This window comes from Gossypium hirsutum, chromosome A09, assembly GCF_007990345.1.
Source record: "Gossypium hirsutum isolate 1008001.06 chromosome A09, Gossypium_hirsutum_v2.1, whole genome shotgun sequence".
Classification (NCBI taxonomy): Eukaryota; Viridiplantae; Streptophyta; class Magnoliopsida; order Malvales; family Malvaceae; genus Gossypium; species Gossypium hirsutum.
The window spans coordinates 35,452,697-35,477,645 of NC_053432.1; the positions used below are offsets into that span (position 1 = coordinate 35,452,697).

Here is a 24,949-nt window from a genome sequence, read left to right on the forward strand (position 1 = left end):
CCCAAATTAGACCCTCATCGGAACAGTGGTTTCGGGGATTACGAATCGCAGTCAAAAATATTTTAAAATTATTTTCAGTGTTTATTTTGTGTGGATTTATATTTGAGAATTTTTCGCGATTTAATTTCGTCGTTTAGGTGTCCGATTAAATAAAATGATTTAATCACGTAAATTGAAAATTTGGTAGTTTAATATATAAAGGGTCAAGTTGTTAGTGGCTTTTAAAAATGAAGGATTTAAGTAGTAAATAGTCCATTGACATATTGAATGGACAGCTATAGGCATATATTATGTGAATTTGTTATAATTTAAATAAGGTTAAAAAGGTAAACTAATAATATAACTTAGTATAATACAAAATATATCATAAAAACAAAGTGTTCATACTTTTATGTCCACCATTGCCGAATATAAACAAAGAAAAGAGAAAAGAAAAACCAAGCTAGGGTTCGGTCAATTTGAAGCTCAATCAAGGTATGAGTTTAGCTCGATTTTTTATAATTTCTATGTTTTTGGGATCGTTGCTTCGAATACTACAAAACCCAAGCTTTAATTTTTGATTTTGATGAATATTTTGAGTTGTGCCATTGTTGATTACTTGTAATTTTTGTTGTTTGATGATGAAAAATGAAAGATATGTTTTAGATTAACATATTTTGTATTGGAGTTTTTGATGATTTTGAGTAATTAGGACTTAATTGCAAAAATAATAATTTGAGGGACTAAAATGTAAAATTGATGAATTATATGGGCTTGTATTGACATGGGTAATATTCGACCTAGTTTGGGTATGGAGAAATTTTGTGTATTTTGTGTTTTGTGCAACAGGGACTAAATTGTAAAAATTATAAATGTTAGGGGTAAAATAGTAATTTACCTATTTATGTGTTTTTGGATTAAATTGAATGAAAATATGTTCGAATGAGCTTAATTTGAATATGTTTAGATCAAGAACCAAAGAAATCAGATTTGGATCGGGGAAAAACGAAAGTTGTCGACTAAAAGCCCTATACCGTTTTACGACGTCCGAGGTAAGTTTATAAGCAAATAAACATGCCTAAATCTAGTTAAATGCTAAATATATATGCTGGTAAGTATTGTATGAATTTATACATTTCTGAATGTGTATAAGCTTGATAACTATGTTTGAGTATTCGTTTCGACCGAGATACGACGTCCGAAAGCCCCTTATGAACCTTAGGAATAACTAGGATACATATGTCATGACATAGGAATCTGATATGTTTGTGCGAGTAAGACCATGGCATCGATTTGTGATTCCAATATGTGTTTCGAGTAAGACCCTGTTTGGGACTGTGGCATCGATATGTGGCTACATGTAAGACCACACGTGAGACGTTGGCATTGTACGATTTATGTGATTATCCGAGTGTCCTATCCAATTCCGAACAGTTCATCGAGAAAAAGGTAAATTGTGTACGGATATGTATTACGAGTTAAATGGCTAGGTATGAATTAACTTGATTTTTACTTGGGATAAGGTAAGTAAGTACTATGGACTTTTGTTGTAAACCATGCACATTGCAAATGAAGAATATATGAGTATTTGATGTGTATATTTAGCTTGTGAACGAATAAACTTGTGTATCATTGAAATGTTTCTCATGAATGTGCATATATGATTTGGTATATTCGGTCATATAAGTAATACTTATATATATGTGTGTTGATAATTATTGATTTCTTGAGTTTGTGGATGAGAGTAAATGTATGTAAGGTTTATTATGTCCATTTGGTTCAAAAGTTGTTTATTAACATAGTAAGCATGCTTGATTATTTGGTAACATTTTGGACCCAAAATGTTGAATGGTGATAATTTATTTGTCTATGTAAGCATTCGGTAAAGGTATAAAGTAATGGAGTTTGGAAATGTATCATTGTATCTTATGTGGGTTTAAGATTAGGCTTTGGTCATGATAATATAATTCGGTTTATAAGATTAATTGAATGTACTATTGAACTGTTTATTTGCTTATTGCTTACTAAGCTAAGATAGCTTACCTTGTGTTTGGTTACTCTGTTTTATAGATTTTGGATTCAAGTTACAAGCTCGGGGATCGTCATCAAAGTCAAACACACTATCTACAGCTTCGGTATTTAAATAATCAAACTCGTATTATGGCATTTATAGACTGGAACATATGTTTTGAAGTGTTGATTTTGGTTATGTATTAAAAGCCATGCGAAAATGGCTTGTTATATATATGTTTCGATTCAGTTTTATGTGTGTGCTTGGTTATGATGTTTCTTGTTTTTGGTATGATATGTGCGATTATTCTTGATGATGGTGCGGGTCATGGTAAGTATTTTGTGTAATGGAGATGACTTTATTTTTAGGCTTGAATTTGATTTTGAGCTGAATTATTGCTTGAATCTTTTGATAAATATGCCCTGTGACGTGGTAGTTTAAGATCCTTGTAAAATTTTGGAGGTGTATTTAAGTATTTATATAGCTTGTAAGGTATTTGTGGTTCGACTGTTTGTCTATAATTGATATTATTTATGTTAGGGTTGCTATGGGTTTGTCATGTAAAAAAATTATGACTTATGTTTGCAGTAAGTTGATGGCTATCAAAACTTATGCCAAAACATGTGTACATGTGATGTTCGGCCACCTTGTTTTAGTTAAATTTTATTTATAGCTTACTTGCGTATATGGTACATATACTTCATACATTATGATAGTTAAGTTTTTGCATGTTATATATGTGCAAATCTATGAGCTTATGTATTGTTTGATAAGTACAATACACGTGCTTGGTCGTATAAATCCATTTGATATTTGTAAATTATTAGATATGAATAAATGGTTTAAGTTAGTTAAGTAGACTCTTAAATCAAATGGGTTACTTATAATTGGATGCTTGTTATTCTTTGAGTTAATATATATATTGTATGAATTTTACATGGATTAACGCATTAAACCGCAACATGAATTAAATAGGTGGTAATAAAACCTAGTTCAATTGTTATATAACTGGTATTTTTACAGTACCTAGTATATATATAATATAGGGTTATTAGTCAAAGAATGAAAATGTTGTTATGATATATGTTTTGTATGTGTATTTAAATTAAGTTATAAGCATTAACGCAATTTAAATCTCGAACGATTTTGAACGTATGATTTACCCTAGTAGTACATATGTGCTTACGGCTTGAATTGCTATAAAATATTTAGAACTGTACATTCATTTAGTAATGCCTTGTAACCCCATTCTGGCGACGGATTATGTTTTAGGGGTGTTACATGGGCTGCCAAAGAAGCAAATGTGTCCACTTTATGTACTCTTGCTTCTCGTCTTTTTGAGGCTGCTCGGTTGGTTGGCCACTGATAGTTATTGCTGGCAATTCTTTCAATAATCTCGTAAGCATCGTTATAAGACTTAGAAAGAAGGGATCCATTTGCTGAAGCATCCACCATCATTCTAATATGAATATTGAGACCAATATACAAAGTGTCCATTTGAACGCCACAAGGAATGCAGTGATAAGGGAACTTTCGTAATAACTCCTTGAATCGCTCCCATGCCTCATATAAAGATTCTTCATCAAGTTGCTGAAATGAAGTGATTTCATTTGGAACCTTAGTGGTTAAAGATGGACGGAAATATTTCATTAAGAAACATTCAACCAACTCTTGCCATGTAGTTATGGAACCAGAGGTAGGAAGTTCTACCACGCTTGTGCTCATCTCTTAAGGAGTATGGAAATAATCTCAGTCCCAAGGCATCCTCAGTCACCCTAACTATTTTAAATGAGTCACTCACTTCCATGAATAGCCGAAGATGAAGATGTGGATCTTCAGTAGGAATCCCAATAAATTGACCCATATTTTGCAACATTTGGAACATGGCCGACTTCAGTTCGAATTGTTGTGCCTCGATTTTGGGTCTCTTAATACTCGGATTGAGCTCTTTGAATAGAGGAATGACATATTGTTGAATGGCACAATTTCTATCATCAGCAACAATGATCGGATTGTGAGTACTATAAGCAAATGTTCCTCCTGGATTTTGGTTTGGATTTTTGAAATTCATATCTTTGGTCCTTCTTTGGTTCGCTTGTCTTCTCCTTTGTCTGAAAGTCCTTTCAATTTCAGGGTTTACCGGGAGTAATTCAATGATTTGATAAATACTCATAAACACCAGAAACAAACATAAAAAAAATGGAATTAAAATTAAAAAAAAAAGTAGACCAAAATGCAAAATTAACAATTTCACAAATAATGTCTTTTAAAATAGTCCTCGGCAACGGTGCCAAAAACTTGGAACGACGGAAATGTGCAACTGTACACAATCGTAACAAGTAATAAAGTGACAAGTAAATGTCGAGTTATACTACCCACAGGGATTGTGAAAAGAATTATTTATGAATGCAATTTAAAACATTTTGGTGAAGAAAAATACTTTGATTTGAGAAATTATTAAAAACTAGAAAACAAAGTAAAATAAATAAAATAAAATAAAGTTCTAATGCACGACTTCAAAAGCTGATTTTAATCAAGGTGACATAATTGTGTTAGATTAATTACATTTCTTAACTTAGAATTATTAAACTCATGTTTATATTGTTACGAATAAATTCACGGAAACTCGATAATTTGCTAACTTATGAACATACTTACCTACAAAAATCCATTGATCTCTTGACTATATCTCTATGTCAATTCAACTGATTAAACAAACTTTAATATGCAAATGTGTTAATGGACATACATACTTATGAAATTAAAATAATCTCTTGTACATATCTCTATGCCAATTCAAACAATTAATTTAATCAAATAAGCACATAAAAGATTACGTGAGGTAACAATGTATTTCTACCTTTAAACAGTTTAATCACAATAATCTTGCAAGTTATGCAAGGCAATTATATCGCTCGCTACTGTTGCTAATTTAACCCTCAGCTACCTTAGATGATTAAACATGCATTGATTAAGTATCGTGCCAATTAATTACAATTTCAATCCGTTTAAATAATTAATTCATTAGTTACCTTACAATTGTAATGCAAGAATAACTTATTCATGGTTTTACTTAATCAAACATCTTACTGAGGCCTATAACAACACAAACACAATTTTAATAAATTAAGAAGACGAAATGCAATCAACCTAACAGGAATTAAATTTAAGCCATATTAATTAAATAAATCATATCATATCAACATAAATATTCATAGACATGTTCATCATAACAGCAACAAAATTTAAAAAGATAGGGAACAAGAAGCAAATCTGGTGTTTGTCCGTGGCTTGGCTGAGTTGCTCCACTTTTCCTTATTCACTTGTTCTTGTCAAACCAAGGCTTCGATGAACAGTTGAATGCTGCTCCAAATGATGGATGAATGACTCTTTTTCAAGAGGACAAAGGAAAACAGATGGAAAAATAAAGAGAGAAATTTGAGAGAGAAGAGATGATGTAACAATCAGATTTAGACCCTAGTCAAAATAGTGGTTTCAAGACCACATATCCGCGTCAGAAAAATATTTAAATATTATATTCCGCGTTTATGATATGTGAATGAGCATGTGTGAAAGTCTCGTGTGAAAGTCTCGTATGAAAATTTGAATGTTTGTGTCCTTAATTTTGAAAAAAGGACCTAATCGCGTAAAACGTAAAAGTTGTCTGCTGTTTGTTAAAAGTGCTTATTTGAAATGTCTTTATAATTGGAAGGTCCTTATGTTGCAATTGTACCACTAACATGGTTAATGGACTTTTATAGACAACCATTATAAGTTTTTATTATTATTTCATTAAGGGCAAAATTGAAATTTGTTTATTTAAGTTAATATTAAGTAAATAAAACATAAAATTTGGCCATTTCATGTTCATCTTGCAGAAAATATAAAGAAAATAAAAGAGAAAAAGCTTCCTAGGGCTCGGCCATTGAATTCCTTGATTAAGGTATGGATTTTGTTCGGTTTTTATAATTTCTACATTTTTGTAATCGTTACTTTGTATACTATCAAGCCTATGCCTCAATTTCTTATTTGATGATGATTTTGAAATGTGCCATGGATGAATTCTTGAGCTTTATGTTGTTAATTGATGAAATATGAAAGTTTGATGTTGGGTTTATATGTTTTGTCTTTGGATTTTTGATTATTTTGAGTAAAGTGGGCTAAATTATGAAATTTGTAAATTGAAGGGCTAAAATGTGAAATAAATGAAACGTGTGGACTTGTATGAGTGCTATAAATATTCAGCCAAGCATGAGTATATGGAAATTATGTGTATTTTGTGATTTTGTAAATTAGGGACTAAAGTGTCAAAATGTAAAAATGAGAGGGCTAGTTTGCAAATTACCCTAAATATGTGTTTATGGATTGTTTTGAATGAATTTACGATTGAATAAGTTACATTTGAATTTATATAGATCAAGAATTAAAGAAAACAAAATTAGATTGGGGAAAGTCGAAAGTTGTCGAGTAATTGATTCCATCCATCTGAATCTGTACGAGGTAAGTCAATATATAGTAAACGTGTTTGAATTGAATTATTATTGTTCATATGATATTGAATTTGTGAGGAATGAATATTCAAGCTTAATATGTGCTATTCGAGAAAATATCGAAAATGTTCCGACGTCTGAAAAGCCCCGTACGAACCCTAGGAATAGTTAGGATACATATGTCATGACATAGGATTTCGTTATGTGATTTCGTGTAAGAACACATCTGGGACGTTGGCATCGACTTCTGTTTTATGTGTAAGACCATGTCTGTGAAATCAGCATCGTATCTTATTTAGTGTAAGACCCTGTCTAGGACAGTTGCAACGATGTTTGATTACACGTAAAACCACGTCTAGGACGTTGGCATTGTATATCTTTTCCGAGCTATCTATGTATCTTTACATTTTCGAACGGTTCAACGGGCATTCTGAGAAAATGCATGAATAAGTGAATAGATATCCGATTCAAGTACGTTTGAATTGTTTACTATATTTGAAAATAAAAGGTAAGTATATGTGCAAATAATGATCAATGATCCAAGTATATGAATATGAGATTTGTGTTGGTATTTGGCTCCAAAGTCTAAGTAATTCGATGATGTTTATATGCTTTAAATGATATGTTTATTTGTATATGGCTTACTAAGCTTTTGAAAGCTTACTTGTGTGTGTCTGCATTGTTTTATAGTTATTGAAGCTACTGTGAGCTCGAGAATCGTCACCACACTATCGAACCTTATTTTGGTATTTTTGAAAATGTGTATGGCATGTATAGGCTAGAAGTGTTTAAATTAAGTTTTGTGATGTATATATATTTAGCCATGTGATATGGCTTGGTATGAATGTGTTTATGATATGGTTTTGGTATATGAATTATGAGGCAATATGATATATTTGGTGTGTTTATGTATGATTATAAGAAATGGTAAGATTGGTAAGCTTTTGACATGTGTCAGCTAAGGTAATTGATGAGTTTTGATCATGAAATTGAAACATGTCTTGTATGATTTTATTTTAGATTTGTTATGATTTGTTTGATAAATTGAGATAAAAATTTGGTTGACAATAATAAGTCATGGATGGCTTATGTTTTGGTTGTGAATTGGTCATAAAATGTTGTGCAAGTTTGGTGCTTGTAGGTTTGACCCAATTGGAGTGCCAAGTTGGCTATTCATGTAATAGCCCAAAATTGGGTCTAGTTGGAACAGAGGTTTCGAGACCACAAAATCTGAGATATAAATAATTATTTTATGATTATTTTGAGGTCTATGATATGATTGCATGATTGAGTGAAAATTTCGTGAAGAAATTCTATGCATAAGGTGCTTAATTCGAAGTTAGGGACTAAATTGAATAAGTTGCAAAAGTTGCATTCTAGAAGTTTCTAGTATGAAATTGATTTGAAATATTAATTAGGAGGTCTTAAATAGCAATTTGACCAATTTATAAGTTATGGACAAAAATTGGACATGGATGGAATTTTTGGAAAGTTTAGTAGTAAGGGTATTTTGGTCATTTAGGGGTAAAATGAATTAAAATACAAAATTAAAAGCCAATTTTGCTCATATTCTTCACAATGGACGTGTGTACCAAGGGAGGCTCCATGGCTAGGGTTTTCAAGCTTCCCAAGCTCAATTGTAAGTCCGTTCTAACCCCGTTTTTTAAGTTCTTTACGTTTTTGGAGTCCCGGTAACTTGATTTAGCTTATGCTAGCAATAATTCAACCTAGGGTTCATATTTGGAAAAATACCCATAGGTAAAATTTGTGTATTCTGGTGTCTTATGATACAATATGAGGTTTTAAATTATGTTAGACAACTTGTGCTACTCGGTTTTAAGTGAAAACGAGCAAAAGGGCTTAATCGGTAAAAATACCTAATAGTCATAAGTATATGTTAGAGTGAGAATTTGATGTTGCCATAAAAGGGAAAAGTGATCATCATGTCATAAAACATAAGAATAAGGGATGAAGTTTAATTCCCGAGCCTAGGGGCAAAAGTGTAAATATGCAAAAGTTTAGGGGCAAAATTGTAATTTTTCAAAAGTTTGAGTTAAGGACTGTTTTGAATAGTACATTAATTAAATAAGTAAAATATGATGTTTTAGATCTCAGAAAACGAGATTTGAACCTAGAATGAGAGAAAAATCGAAAATTAGGAAAGTTGGTAAAATGGCCGTTCTAATATCAAGGTAAGTTCATATGTATAATAAGCATTAATTTATGCATGTTTCAATGTAAAATTGATATATTTACTAGATTTCTGAGGTGTTGAAAGTATGTAAGTTGGTATGATAATAATACAACAATAATGCTGTAATTTATATTTGAAAGTTAAATTTAGTGAATTAATTGAATTATGTTAAATTAAATGATTATGGTGCCAAGTTTATGAATTGATTTAAAAATATGTCTATGGTACATGAAGTGCATTGAATTATCATACATAAATGTGATTTCTATGATTATGGATATTATGGGAAATTGTAAGTTCATATGATTTTTAATAAGACAATGTGTAATTTAATGTTATTGCGTTGATATTAAATGAGATGTAAGTTTATATGTAAGTAATACATCACTATTACTTGTATTATGATATTTTATAAAATATTGGAAATATGTTTGTGGATAATTACTTGATTGGTGAAATTATTGGAAAAGAGAGAGAAATCCAGATTGAACCTTCAGAAAGATTGGATGATACAGATGGTATGTAGCTAGGTCACATGTATAGTGCTGAGTGCACACCATGTGTACAAGAGAGCTACAAGACATTATGATGTAGCTAGGTCGCATGGGTGATACTATGTGTACACCATATAGACAAGAGAGCTACGGGATATATGTAGCTAGGTCGCATGCGTGGTTCCAAGTGAAGGACACCATGTAGACAAGAGAGCTACGAGATAAACTGGCTAGGTCACATGGGTGGTACTAAGTGTTCACCATGTGTACAAGAGAGCCGAACTATATGATGGGTGGAGCTATGTGCTGAAACCACCAAGTATCGAGGATTGATCCGAAGTGTTCAACGGGAGACTCTCTATGTATTGCTTTGTGAGTTTTGTGATGAATAAGTGCAGGAACTTGGTTATGTGAATGATGTGTTCATTAAGTGACCAGGATGTGGTAAGGTTATAAACAAGTAAGTTATACATGAGGATTGTTTTATGGTGACCTTGTGATCATGGTCCTATACTTGTGATGTATGAAATGTGGTGAAAATGATTTGTGATATGTATGTTAAAATGAGGTTAATACAAAGAAAGTGTGAAAGAGTGAATTAGCAATAAAACTATTTTGGACAGTAGCAGTGACGTGATTTTGAAAAATCACCAAAAATAGTAGAAATTGAATCAGAGCCTGAATGAGATATCAAATTAAATCTTAATGAGTCTATTTGTATATAAAAGAAAAATAGAAAGAAAGGGAGTTCTATATTTTGAGATATTTATGTTTTTGTGAGACTGATTCAGAATGATTATGTGATCCCCTATTCTGATTTTGGAAAATCACAAAAATTTGGAAAAAAATAATTAGAGGCTCAAAATTATTTTTTTAAAATACATAATGAGTCTATTTTCAAGATAAATCAACAAGAACATTACCCGAGTTCTGTACTATGAGATAATTATTTTTTAGTAAAGAGAGGTCAGAACTGTCAGAAAGTGAAACAGGGGAAATTTTAATGAATAAACTGTACTAATTGGATAACCAAAAATTATGAAAATTTTATGGTGGAAAGATATGTGAGTCTAGTTTCAGGGGAAATTAACGGATCTTAATTTGGAGCTCTGTAGCTCGAATTATAAATAATTAAGTGACTATGACTCGTGTGGATAGTTTGATGTGAACATTTATTAGTAAATTGTGAAATCGTACTTACAAGAATGCTATATACATTAAGGATGTGGAATGGAGAGGAGGAGGAGGAGGAGGAGGAAAATAAATATATGTGGAATACATGGAAACTATGGTATATGAAATATTGATATAATGAAATAAATGATATGTGTTTATAAGAAAACAAAAAGAGAATGTTATGTATCATGACATGTATATATATATGACTAGTCTCAATGTAATGCTTGTTGGGTATGGAATTGAATTGAAATGTTTTAGGCAAACATGTTATTCTGCGCATCTGAATCGTGGTATTTTATAAAGATATGATCTAGCTTAAAATATGAATGCTTGATGATTAAGCTGAAGATATTTGGTAAGATGATAATCTTGCTATAAATGTATAAGTGGTAGTATAATAAACAAGGTAAAATGAGTATGAGAGACACATGTATGATGACATACAAATGTTATGTTTGTGGTTTAATTGAGGATGTTTAATCATTAAATAAATACCATGTTATATGCTTTTGATTTTGTATAAGTGTGTAAGAGATCAAGGTTGACCAAAGCTTGGAAAATAGCCTAGGTATATTCCACACAGGCAGAGACACGACCATGTGTCTCAGCTGTGTATGGAACACGAGTTTGGGACACGGGCGTGTGGAGCCTAAAGCAAGAAATTTCCAAGATTTTCATAAGTTCTCAATTTAGTCCCGAACTCTTTCTAAAGTATGTTTTGGGCTCCGTAGACTCAAATAAGGGACTATGTGTAAGAGAATGAACGCTTTGAAATATGAATAAAATTTTATGGCTCGTATTTTAGTTTAATGTTTGTATGTTTTTTGGGTAACGCCTCATACCTTAGCCCGGCCTCGGATATGGGTAAGGGGTGTTACAATTCAAATGGCCTATTTTTGTCGACACGGGCGTGTGTCGCAACCGTGTTCAACACACTACTATGTTGCACGGCCGTGTGTCCCCTGGGGTACCTTACAATTGTAAGTCAGGCTCGAGCACGACCAAGTCACACGGGCGTGCGGCTAGCCGTGTGGCCCAAGTCAGTCTCAACCACGACCAAGGCCCATGGGCGTGTCTTGTGGCCATGTGAGCAAGTCAGTATGTATGCCCTATTTTGACACAGCCTAGACACATGGGTGTGTCTAATGCCATGTAAGGCACAAGGCCTGTTTACACCGGTGTGTGACCTGTACTTATTTGAAAAATGTTTTGGAAAAATTTTGTATGTATTCGGTTTAGTCCCGACTCCTTTCTGATGCATGTTTAAGGTCTCAATGACCTATATAAGGGACTCTGTTTTGATGTTGATCTCTGATGTTTTGATGATTATGAAATGAAAGTTAAATGTTCTGATTCACCTGGTAATGCCTTTAACCCTAGTCCGGCGACGGATACAGGTTAGGGGTGTTACAGATGAGATGAGAAAGTTGGTGTGTTTGGTGTGTTTAGGGATATATTTGGTGTGTTTATGTTTGATTATAAGAAATGGTAAGATTGGTAAGATTTTGACATGTATTAGCTAAGGTAATTGATGAGTTTTGATCATGAAATTGAAACATATGTTTTGTATGATTTTATTTTAGATTTGTTATGATTTGTTTGATAAATTGAGATAAAAATTTGGTTGACAATGATAAGTCATGGATGGCTTATGTTTTGGTTGTGAATTGGCCATAAAATGTTGTGCAAATATGCTTGGTTTGGTGCTTGTAGGTTTGACCCAATTGGGGTGGCAAGTTGGCTATTCAAATGGCCTATTTTTGTCGACACAAGCAGAGACACGGGCGTCTGTCTTAGTCGTGTGCGACACACGGCTATGTTACACGGCCGTGTGTGTAACACCCCTAACCCATAACCAACATTGGATTAGGGTTACGAGGCATTACCAGACAGACAAAACATTTCAGACCAATTCAAAATCACAGATATTATTTAACATCTTTTCAAAAGCAATCATCTCTAAATATAGTCTACGAGACCTAAAACATACATTTAAGGAGAGGTCGGAACTAAACTGAACCTATTCAGAAATTTCAGAACTTAACCAATTCTTTCAAACTGTTAAAGTCACACACCGATGCGACTAGGCCGTGTGTCATACACGGGTACTACACACGCCCAAGTGAACCAGCCGTGCCAAAAATAGGTCCTATACTGACTTTTTCACACGACCAATAGGCACGCCCGTGTACTATGGCCGTATGATACTTAGCTAGTTATTGACTTTAGCCCACAGCCATATGACCCGCCCGTGTGTAACACCCCGAATTTGGGCCTAGAAGTATTGGGCCTTCAGTGCGGTCCGTAAGGAGGTTGTATATAGGTATTTAATTGTGCAATGAAATGACACAATTAAATGTCTGCTTTGGTGGTTAATGGCCCTGAGAAGTGTTAGAAAAATCTTGGGTTCAAACTTGGGCTTTAGCAAAAATTTTGATATTAAGAGAAGAAAACATGGATGCTTGGATGAGGGCTTTTAAATTATTGTGTTAAATAAATGACACAAGGAAGCTTGTAGTCTAGTGGTTGTGGCGTCATTAAGGTTGTATGGGAGCCTGGGTTCAAGCCTTGGCTCTTGCAATTTATTTTGGTCTTTTAAGGAAACCTGGACTTTGGCCTTTAGACCTTATAATTAATTGGGGATAAAATATGACACAAAAAGCCTTGTGGCTTAGTGGCAAGTAGCGCCTGGAGCATCTGAGGGGAGGCATGGGTTCGAATCCCATGGCAAGCAAGGAGCATTTATTTTGCTAACAGGGGGCGGCAAGAGTTGGTGTTGAATTTAAACTCTGATGTTTAAGGCATCCCACATCGGGAAGCTAACATAAGAGTAGATGCGAAGCTGGCTTTAAATAGAGAGAACCATGAGGAGAGTAAATGTACCTTTCTTGGCTGATCCCTTTCGCTTTATGGCGTGCTCGTTTGGGTTGGGCGTTGGCTAAGAGTGCTCGGAGCGTGGATTAACTCCAGTCTCCTATCAGGTGTGTATTTCTCACTACTCTAGCTGTAGGATGGCTACTTCGAGCTGCGATGGGCCGAAAGGGGGCCCAATTGGATAAGTTGTTTAACTGCGTAGTAAATATTAGACTAGGCTAGGTGAATCTCATATCTGTGGCTAGATTTGGGCTAGAAGCGCCACACGAGCGTGTGGGCCCATTTGGGCCGAGAATAGGCTTTAGGCCCATTCGTATTGTTATCCCTGTTTAGAATACTTTAGTTTACCAAATCACTAAAATGTCCTCAATTTGTAAAATTACCAAAGTACCCTCAATTTACAGAATTACCGTTTTACCCTCAATTTACAAAATTACCATTTTACCCTCGATTTATAGAATTACCATTTTACCCTCAATTTACAGAATTACCGTTTTACCCTCAATTTACAGAATTACCGTTTTACCCTCGATTTACAAAATTACTAAAATACCCTTGGTTTACAAAATTACCAAAATACCCCTAGTTTGTAAAATTACCAAAATACTACTGGTTTGTGAAATTACCGGAATACCCTCAATTTGTAAAATTACCAAAATACCCCTGATTTATAAAATTACAGAAATACCCTTGACTTTCTAAAAATTATAGAAATACCATTGGTTTACAAAATTACTGAAATACCATTAGTTTGTAGATTTACCAAAACGCCCTTGTACGATGAAATGACTAAAATACCCCTAATAGGTAAAAAGACCGTAAAGCCCCTGTAGGGTAAAGTGATCGTAATACCCCTATATGGTAAAATGACGAATATGCCCTTATGTTCCGTATGACTGATGTGCTTAGGATTTACATATATTGATATTGGATTAGTTAAGTTTGAGTGATAGGTGGTGGTTATCGTAGGTGATTGATTTTGGAAACGTTTCAACTTCAACCCATAACAGGTGTGTAATAACCCTGGCAGTAGCTTAGATTAATATTCGCCGAAAAGCCGAAATGCTAAAATTTCAGCATTTTGGGAACTTGTGATTTTGCCTTTGCTTAAAGATGCGATAGATACGATATGATCGATGTTTGGATTGATGGAGCAGGTAAGAGCACAATTTTGTGCACGATGGTAAGTTGGGCCTCAATGGGTTGGAATCGAGCCCAATGAGCTTTCGGGCCCATTTGGGTAAAACTGATAGAAAATGGAATCTGGAAAAGTTGCATGTTAACACGGTTAGTACTGTTGTAAAATTTTGATTAAGCAGGTTTAGTGGGCTAAATCAGCATTCGTAAGGCCCATTAGGGGTTTTGGGCCCAAAAGCCCGAATTAGATAAAGTGGGTTAAAGATCATTGTTTAAACACTCGGAAATATTGATAATTGTTAATGAACATGGAAAACCCTGATATTTGGTAAAATTACGAAATTACCCTTATAATATGAAAAATGATTGTTTTGCCCTTGTGGGCAAATGACTGACTTGGATTGTGTGGTTGATGGATTTGATTGTGAGTATATGTTGGTGATATGAATGACTTGGCTGTGATTGTTTAATTCAAATATGGGCATGACATTCTGCATACATGACATGTTGCATGGGTTGGGTTTTATAAATGGAGGATGTGCTAAAAGGGCTATGCCCCAGTTTACCGAAAAGGGCTTTGCCCCAGTTTATCAAAAAGGGCTTTGCCCCAGTTATTAAAAGAGGCTAGGCCTCTAGTTATATGATAAAGCAGCTACGCTACCAGTGGAGAGTTTGGTTGGGTGGGTTGAGTTATTCCCCACATGGTGTGTTGGTTGGTACGGGTGGAAGTAGCAGATGGTGGGTTGAGTAGTCTCCCCAAATGGGCTTGCATACATTCATTGATATTACATGTGATATTGAAATGGGCCTATGGGCCATACCGCTTACAGTTCGGCCAGTGATATGATTTATGAAAAGGCTTCGGCCCAGTATATGTTGAGACTGAATTAGGGCTTAGGCCCATATTGCTACTGTTTAAGGGCTAAGGCCCAGACTGTACTGTTACTGAATATGGCTTTAGCCTAGATTGTACTGACACTGTGTTATTCACTGTTTGTTTGTTGTTGGGGATTACACACTGATTTTCGTAAACTCACCTCGTTTCTAACTATGCAGGTAATCCCTAAGCTTAGATAGTTTGGAGCTGCGAGGGACTCGGAGATGGCCACACTACTGTTTCTGTTTCTTTTAATTGCAATAAGTAGCCGATTTATTTCTTTATAAGTTTTATCTTAATTAATATTATTATTTGGTTTTGGGTTGTAATAAGGCCATTTTAATTATTTTTCTGGGATTATTTTATTTTATACCCTATATTTTACTGATAACAATCCAAAATGGGTTAGACTTAGGGTGCGTTTCCAAAATGATAATTGTTTTCAAAATAACGCAACGATACAATTAATTGGTTTATCAAAAATATCTACTTAAATGAATTCCAACTCGTTTTTCTCAAAACGTAACCTCGCACCAAAGTGTGGCAATGGTTGTGGCCATGTCTAGGATTGGATCCAATCAAGAGCTTGGTAATTAAGCAGCCTTCATGGCTCACCTCCTCTATTTTGGATACCTACCTGGTGCACAGCTTCCATTCACTTTATTAATTTAGCAAAGACTATCTTTTAAAACACTAAGAAGGACGTTGATAGAGGCATGGATTTTCTTAAAAACTTCAATATGACACGTCGGATCCGACCATAACGTCTGGGCTGGGTTTGGGGTGTTACACCGTGTGTCAAGACCGTGTGGTTCTTAGGAGAATACTGCTTTTCTTACACGACCACAAGGCATGCCCGTGTCCCTTGACCGTGTGGCACCAAGCAGGCTTGGTTTAAGCCAAATTTGCCACCCCTTTTTGGGTCCAATCCTACAAGCAATAATATACAACATTCATATCAAAATTTCCAACCAATTCCATGCTCAAAACATGCTTCATTGTAACAAAAACATATTAGCTCATAAAACACTACAACCATACATCATTTGGCACCATCAACCAAATGCCAAAACTATAAACAACATTTCATTTGCTAGCCAACTCCCATGGCATAATATATACACATCAAAACTTATATACATAGACCTTCTAGCCTATACATGCCATACTTTAATATATATACACTTTCAAAAGTACCAAAATGAGATTGATAGTGTGGTGATGATCCTCAACTATCCCCGAGCCTTAGGTAGCTACGACAACTGTAAAACAGACATTAAACACATAGAGTAAGCTACAAAGAGCTTAGTAAGCCAAATAAAATTTGTTTAATTACTAAAGCATATAAGTACAATTCAACCATAAAGATTCTTAACCATTTCATTGGATAATTCATACTTAACCATGCACCTTTGTTTGTATAAATGTCATGCTTCATTTCCAATTCCATATATATATATTTCACAGAGACAGAGTTTTTCATATTCAGAAATTTAGTTGGATACAAACGTACCTCCATAGGTTATACATTTCATATACTCCATCTCAGATTTCGTATGACATCATCAAATGGGTCAGAAATGATACAGATGCTCATAAACAAGTATAATGCCAACGTCCCAGACGTGGTCTTACATGTAATTCAATATCGATGCCTCTGTCCTAGACAGGGTCTTACAAGAAATCAGATATGATGCCGATGTCCTAGACATGGTCTTATACATAAATCTCAATCGAGGCCAGTGCCCCAGACACGGTCTTGCACGATATCTCAGATAGTTGTCAATGTTCCTTTAGAAGTATACAGAGCTTTCGGATACCAACATTTTAACAAAATTTTATTCAAAAGGTATTCATCAGGCTCTCAAGGCCATGCAATACAAATTAAAGTTTGTATATACAGAATTTAATCAGTTTAACAAGTAATTGTAATTTGACTTACCTCAGACAGATTTCGGATAAAACGAGTCGACTATTCAACTATTTTGGACTTCCCCTGATCTATGTCCGATTTTCTTTGTTCTTGATCTAATAAAATACAAATTCAACCATTCAATCCGATTTTCTTTGTTCTTGATCTAATACAATACAAATTCAACCATTCAATCATTCATTTCATTCAATTTAATCCATATACACATATTTAGGGCATTTTACATTTTAGCCCTTACATTTTCACACTTTGACAATATAGTCCATTTTCCACAAAATCACAATTACATAAAATTTTCTTGTACACAAGCTTAGCCTAATTTTCATGACTCTCATACAAGTCCATACAACATGTTTAATTCACAATTTAGTCCTTCAAAACCTCATTTTCACAATTTAGCTCAATTAGCTCTATTTCATCAAAATTCAAAGACAAAGCTTGATAATCTCACACATATCTTCATAATCCATATAAAAACATCACAAAGCTCATATAATCATCAATGGAACGTTTCATAATCTTCAAAAAAAACAAAAATTTAGACATGGGTTTTGAAGAACACGAAGCAACGGTCATAGAAACGTAGAAATTATCAAAAACCGAGCAAAATGGACTACCTATTCACTCATGCAATGGCTGAATACTTTGAAGCTTCAATGGATTCTCTTTTCTCTTAATTTTTGGCTGAACCAAATGTTTTTGCATGCCTTTCTTTTTCATATTCTTTACTTTAATCTATTTATTTCAAAGGTTACCATTTTGCCCATGGCAATTATCATTAAATTTTTACCAAATCATGTCTATGTTTGTCCACCACTAAGATAAATGGTCAATTTGACATGGAATGACCTTTATTTTAAAGGCCAAGCGAAATAGGTGCTTTAACATTTAACACTTAATTTTTACACTTTACGTGATTTAATCCTTTTTCATAATTAAGCACAGAAACAGACAAATTAAATCACAGAAATTTCACAGATGTAACTCCACTTATCACAAACACAGAAAATAATATTAAAATATTTTTCAGACTCGGACTTGTGGTCCTGAAACCACTATTCCGACTAGGGTCAAAATCGAACTGTTACAATTCTCCCCCTTAGGGATTTTCATCCCCGAAAATTTTACTGTTGAACAAATTCAGATATTGTTGTCTCATTGAATATTCAGGCTCCCATGTAGCCTCTTCTACTTCGTGTCTATGCCACAGCACTTTGACTAATGGAATTCACTTATTACATAATTCTTTGATGTCATGAGACAGAATACGAATCGGCTTTTCTTCACAAGTCATATCAGAATGGATTTCAATATCAGACGGGGAAATTATATGCGAAGGGTAAGATCTGTACCGTCGAAGCATCGATACGTGAAATACATTATGTATCTTTTCTAACTCAGATGGTAGCCTCAATCTATAAGCAACCGGCCCAACTCGCTCGGTGATTTTATACTGTCCAATGAACCTCGGACTCAACTTCCCCTTTTTACCAAATCGGAACAGTTTCTTCCACGGAGATACTTTCAGAAGCACTTTATCAATGATCTCAAATTCAATATCTTTTCGTTTTAAATCTGCATAAGATTTCTGACGATCAGAGGCAGCTTTCAAACTTTCTCGGATTACGTTCACTTTCTGTTTTGTTTCTTTGATCAAATCTGTAACGCCCCGTACCCGAGACCGTCGCCGGAGTCGAACACGAGGTGTTAATAGACTTAATTCATTACTTAAACAGCTCAAATAATTTATTTTTAAAATTTTCAGTCAAGCTAACAATCTGCGTCATAGTCGCTTAAAAATTCATATCTCAAGTTACAAAACTCGAAATCCAATTATATAAATTTTCCCTAAAACTAGACTCATATATCTATTTACTAATTTTTTTATAGAATTTTTGGTCGAGCAAATTAGTACAGTTTATTAGTTAAAATCTCCCCTGTTTCAGAGTTTGACTGCTCTGACCTCTGTGTATTACGAATCAAATATCTCCCTGTACAGAGTTTCAATGACTATACCGTTTGCTTCTAATAAAACTAGACTCAATAAGGCATCTGTCCATATAAATTATGACTTCTAATTATCTTTGAACAATTTATAGTGAATTTCCAAAGTCAGAACAGGGGATCCAGAAATTGCTCTGGCCCTGTTTCACAAAAATTTAAACATCTCATAAAATATAACTAATATACCTATTTTGTTCCATACATATGAAAATAGACTCATAATTCTTAAATTCCATATATTATTCATCATCTAATTGTATCTCTACTATGTTTAGTGATTTTTCAAACTCACGTCACTGCTGCTGTCTGAATCTATTTTATGGTAAATTTTACCTATTTCATGGTTTCCATGGATTAGCTAGCAATTTAGCATACATAACACCAAATACGATCATGATTAGCCATTCCAATGGCTAATCATTACCAAGCATTTCCATATCACTCAATAACCATATCATAAGACCATATACACAAAATGATTATAATGCTATACATGCTAGACTCAAAATATACAAACCATTATGCCAAGATGGTCTACGGATAGTGTGAGCGTGCCTCCGACCGTTTCCGATTTCTGAGCTGGCTTGTCAACACTACAAGGAATGAAAAGGAGGGAGTAAGCATAAATGCTTAGTAAGTTCACATGCAAATAGCAAGTAACACAACTATATAAGCAAACATAAAACATCATTTGCATAATCATCACCGAGACATTCATATCACATTTTCATTTATCATCTTACCATATTGTTGTTATATTGAGTTTTCAACTCGAGGGTTAAGTACATACCTGTTCAAAGTATTCATTTCACAACACATACTAATACGTCCCTTTCATCTCGAGTATTCCTCCATTTGAGTAGAATTTTACCCGTTGAACACATCGGAATATAATTCGGATACATGGAAAGTTTGCACATAAGTGCTACATATGTAGCCAAGCTACCATGTAACCCGCCCATAAGTGAACTCGGACTCAACTCAACGAGCTCGGATGCCTAGTTACAACTCTCGAACTCGGACTCAACTCAACGAGTTCAGACATTTGCATCCATAAGAGAACTCGGACTCAACTCAACGAGTTCGGATGCCCAAACATCCTAATGACATGTCACTTGTATCCTAATCTATTCCTAAAGTTCAAACGGGCGTTTTCCTCGATCGCACATCTTTGCCATCTTCCACGGAATATTGAAATTGATACTTCGGTGATAGTTCATACTCATCAAGTAATTCACATAATTACATATTATTCAACAATAACCACAAAGCATAATATTTCATGATAATAATCAGCATCATATCATATAAACAACATTAAATTGCTTAAAATGACAATTATGTTACTACATTTACACATGAACTTACCTCGTATGCGAAAATGGCTACTTTTACCATTTCGTCCACAACTTGGTACTTTCCCCATTTTAGCCTGAATTTTAGTTTTCCTTGCTCTATCATTTAAAATATAGTCTAATTAGGACTCACATTATTCAAATTGACCAAAAATCATATTTTGGCAAAATTACAGTTTTGCCCCTAAACTTTTGCATATTTACACTTTTGCCCCAAATCTCATAAATTAAACTTTAGCCTATTTTCTTATGTTTTATGACATGCTGATCATTTTTCTCTTCTATGGAAACATCAAATTCTCACTCTAACATGTACTTATGACTATTAGGTATTTTTACCGATTAAGCCCTTTTGCTAGTTTTCGCTTAAAACCGAGTAGCACAAGTTGTCTAACATAATTTAAAACCTCATATTCTATCATAAAACACCAAAATACACAAATTTCACCTATGGGTATTTTTCCAAATATGAACCCTAGGTTGAATTATTGCTAGCATAAGCTTAATCGAGCTACTCGGACTCTAAAAACGTAAAAATCGTTAAAAACGAGGCTAGAATGGACTTACAATCGAGATTGGAAGCTTGGAAAACCCTATCCATGGTTTCTCCTTGCTATATTTGGCCATGGGGTTGAAGATGAGCAAAATTGGCTTTTAATTTTGTATTTTAATTCATTTTACCCCTAAATGACCAAAATGCCCTTACTACTAAACTTTCCAAAAATTCCATCCATGTCCAATTTTTGTCCATAGACTTAGAAATTGGTAAAATTATATTTAAGACCTCCTAATTAATATTTCAAAACAATTTCATACTAGAAACTTATAGAATGCAAGTTTTACAAATTATTCGATTTAGTCCCTAATTTCAATTTAAGCACTTTATGCATAAAATTTCTTCACGAAATTTTCACACAATCATGCAATCATATCATAGACCTCAAAATAATCATAAAATAATTATTTCTATCTCGGATTTTGTGGTCACAAAACCACTATTCCGACTAGGCCCAAAATCAAGATATTACAACTCTCCCCTCTTTAAGGATTTTCGTCCCCGAAAATCTTACCAGAAAAGTGGTCTTCACTTTTAATCTCATATTCGGTGCCGAAGAACTTTCACTTAGGTTGTACCTCCTTTACATCTCTTTAATTTCTCATATGATCTAAAAGCTTACAGTCTCAACTCTCAACTGTTCTTAAATTTTCAACCCTTCTCAGTTTCCCATGATATCATGACATAAAACCCAGATCTCAACTTGATTTAATGGAGATCAGAATTCCAAGAAATCAAACAATCAAATAGACCTGAAATTCCATGAATCTGATGAGTAGGAATTCATTCAATACATATATGATTTATAGATCTCGCCAAACATTTAACGATAGGATACATCACATTTTCCTCTTTCCGCCATGGAAATATTTTTGATATGGCCTCAAGAATAATCCTTCTCATTTCCATCCCAATATTAACACTGACAAGGATAATTTTGATAGATCCCAATCTTCGGCTTTAACCCCTTTAACAACTCCGATTTTATGTAACATCGAATGCTCTAAACTATCACATTACCTCACTGTCTTGAAACACATCACAATTCATACAACAGTACATTACTGAAAGTCAGGAAGTCTTTACTCAATGTAGACTAGTCTAGTTCAGACGCTTCGGTTACCAATATTCTCATCTATCCAAACTTTGTCAACATGTAATAAACTTTTCAGCTTTCACAAGACGAAAACCTTATCATTTGTAGTGATTTTAACTAATATCCAACTCTTTCTAATAAATATACACTTCTCGTTCAGACTATTTACTCTTTTATTCGTACAAAAATGAAATTATATTATCAGACTTGAAAAAAATAATCCTAACATAATTGTCACATGAAATCTTTCAAATAAATAATTCACCATACCGACTGAAACTCGCGCTTTTATCACCTATGCATTTACTGATGTCAAATCCTTATATAGAAATTAGAAAAAAATCCCAATACTAAAATCACCACATTACCAAGATCAAATTAGAAGTATAGTCATATTTGACATGATTATCACAAGCTGAAGAACGTACTTCGAACATGAGTCATAATTGACAAATTATGGAACAAAGATAACAAGAAAACTCATAAAGAAATCCAGAATAAAGAGATCCAGGATAAAGAAACCCAAGATATGATACTATGCCAGAGAATCAAAAACCAAACTCATAGAGAAAATACAGAATACCCCGATAATTCTTAAAAGAAAGAAAGTCCAAAAGAAAACATCATTTAATCCCACTGGAATCAAATATAACAAGAACAATATATCTTCCTATACATATATATCAGATGAAGCATCAAGTAGAAGAAACAGAATCATAATATCATATGTATTCTCTCATCAATTCTTATCAGACGAAATGAAATAGAATACCCGATGAAATAGAGCAATATAAATTATAAACCAGTCAGACTACCAATGCTTTCATCCAACACCAGAATTAGAAGACATTCCCATATAACAAGAATTTCTTCAGAAGATTAATAGCCATAGAAATATTTCTGAGAATGGGTAAACACATAGAACATCTCAAAAAAAGACTGCTAAATCTGTCCAGTCATAACTGTCACACTCAGATAGTTCACATTTCAAATATCATTTCCCCAACTAGTTCTGCCGTCACAAATTTCATATTAAACAATTCACTAAAGAAGGCCAGTTCTGAATAAATTTCGATTTACACTTTTCTCGACCTTGCACCTGAGTAATTCGATTTACCAAAGAGAATTCCTTCTCTAATTGGGATAGTGCATAACTCCAATAATCTTTACGTCAATCTGATACTTTACTGGCTCTGACTTTACTTATCAGCTCATTTTCAATCTCTGATCATACTTATAATTATTCTATCACTAAACTCTATGGGTTCTCAACCGGAAACTTATTCAATACAAATCTCATGAAATTCCATTATAAGTACCACTTCGGTAAGGGGGAGGGGTTGTAGGACCTCTGACTCGACTTTCTTATACATACACATATGACATAACTCCCATCATCATAGCAACATCATCAAAATCATGTCATTCATTCAGGCAATGCAACATTCATGTTGGCTTACACAAATTTTCCTATTGTCCATTTAGAGAATATACTTATGCATACATTCTATGTTTTCTAGATAGCTTTACTTATCCATTCATTTAATTAAATTAAGTCATGCTCATGACATCATATAAGACCAAACAAACATAGATATTTGCATCACAATCACAACTTTCATTTCGTGCATCATCATGTACATATCATTACAATCATATAATTCAGTCCAACAATTTAACATAGATAAGTTCATTTCGTTATAATCCTTTATCTCATAAAAATTATATATATATCATTAGCATTCATCAACATTCGACGTCCAAATCAAGACAAGGACATTTTAATTTGTATCATAATATTATGACTTTTATTCACACCTCTACAACTTTCTATTTATTCCGTTCATCTTATCAAGTAAGCCATATACACTACATCATATGAGCATGAAGCAAATATGGATATTTATCACATATGTATCATAAACTTTTATTCATACTTTTCTGAACCGAGACTTATCATAATCATAATTTTACTCAAATACCTTCACATAACATTGAACATGGTTGGCGCAGCTCGGTTGGAGAGTACCCTGTCTAAATAAGACGGTACTCATGCGCGTCGGAAGACATCACACTATCACAGATCAGTGGCATGTATAGCTAAACTTTTACACACGCTAGGTTAGTCCGAGAACTGACTAAACCTGCTCTGACACCACCAAATGTAACGCCCCGTACCCGACACCATCGCCGGAGTCGAACACGAGGTGTTAATAGACTTAATTCATTACTTAAACAGCTCAAACAATTTATTTTTAAAATTTTCAGTCAAGCTAACAATCTGCATCATAGTCGCTTAAAAATTCATATCTCGAGTTACGGAACTTGAAATCAAATTACGTAAATTTTCCCTGAAACTAGACTCATATATATATTTAATAATTTTTTTATAGAATTTTTGGTCAAGCAAATTAGTACAGTTTATTAGTTAAAGTCTCCCCTGTTTCAGAGTTTGACTGCTCTGACCTCTGTGTATTACGAATCAAATATCTCCCTGTACAGAGTTTCAATAACTATACCGTTTGCTTCTAATAAAATTAGACTCAATAAGGAATCTGTACATATAAATTATGACTTCTAATTATCTTTGAACAATTTATGGTGAATTTACAAAGTCAGAACAGGGGATCCAGAAATTGTTCTGCCCTGTTTAACAAAAATTTAAACATCTCATAAAATATAACTCATATACCTATTTTGTTCCATCCATATGAAAATAGACTCATAATTCTTCAATTCCATATATTATTCATCATCTAATTGTATCTCT

General features: G+C 33.8%; 1 non-coding gene across 1 annotated transcript; it reads left to right on the forward strand.

Moving 5' to 3' along the window:
* Positions 1–3,503: 3,503 nt before the first annotated feature.
* Positions 3,504–3,610, forward strand: LOC121207353 (small nucleolar RNA R71). Its single transcript, XR_005902443.1, has one exon. It is a non-coding gene; the product is annotated as a small nucleolar RNA R71 (small nucleolar RNA).
* The last annotated feature ends 21,339 nt before the right edge of the window (positions 3,611–24,949 follow it).